This window comes from Hippocampus comes, unplaced genomic scaffold (assembly GCF_001891065.2).
Source record: "Hippocampus comes isolate QL1 unplaced genomic scaffold, H_comes_QL1_v1.1 scaffold33, whole genome shotgun sequence".
In the NCBI taxonomy this organism is placed as follows: domain Eukaryota; kingdom Metazoa; phylum Chordata; class Actinopteri; order Syngnathiformes; family Syngnathidae; genus Hippocampus; species Hippocampus comes.
The window spans coordinates 377,833-378,456 of record NW_017804842.1 but is presented as its reverse complement, the minus strand read 5'-3'; the positions used below and the strand labels follow the sequence as shown (position 1 = coordinate 378,456).

The window sequence follows — 624 nt, the reverse complement described above, 5'->3', positions numbered from 1 at the left end:
AGCGCCCCTAGCCAGTCGCTGAAGACACTGGCGCAACCTAAAGACCGAATTGCAAGACGACAGAAGGCGGGTCTTCTTTTTTGGGGGCGCCGCCTCTTAAGATGGAACTGGCCCCGCGGACTGTCTTTGAGCATGGTTTATTCCATATCCTCCATATCGACCCGCAAGGCTCATGCACTTCTTTGTCCTCACTAAGACGACGATTTTAGCGCCCAAGAAAAACAACTCATTTACCTACAAACGGCCCCCAAAATGCTCACTCGTAGAATGTCGTTGTCCTACTCGTAGGCCAAAGTACTGCCACTGCAGTTGTCAGTTAGTGCGGTTCTGCCCCACCGGTAACAGTCGATGAGTGAGGCCAAAGAATGTTTCGGTGCATGGATCTCAAGTCAAGTACAATTTTTGGTGCCTAGGGAGAAGTGGCAGTAAAAAAAGGCCAAAATCCACATGTGAGGGCGGGAGGCAGGATCCCGAGGATATCAAACGCGCCGACGGCTTTCCATTGTGCGGCTGCCCCTATTTTGAGTGCCAAGTTGGTTTCATTGGTCAGATGGGATGGCTTCTTCTTGAAGAAACAGGACGCGGGTTGAAGGCAAGCTAAAAAAAAAAAAAAAAAAAGCGGGG

At 50.3% G+C, this 624-nt stretch overlaps 1 protein-coding gene across 2 annotated transcripts in view; it reads left to right on the top strand.

Annotated features, from left to right (window-relative positions):
• Positions 1 to 624, top strand: part of alg5 (ALG5 dolichyl-phosphate beta-glucosyltransferase) — a 7,096-nt gene that overhangs the window by 3,238 nt on the left and 3,234 nt on the right. The gene's annotated exons all lie outside the window — the stretch shown is intronic.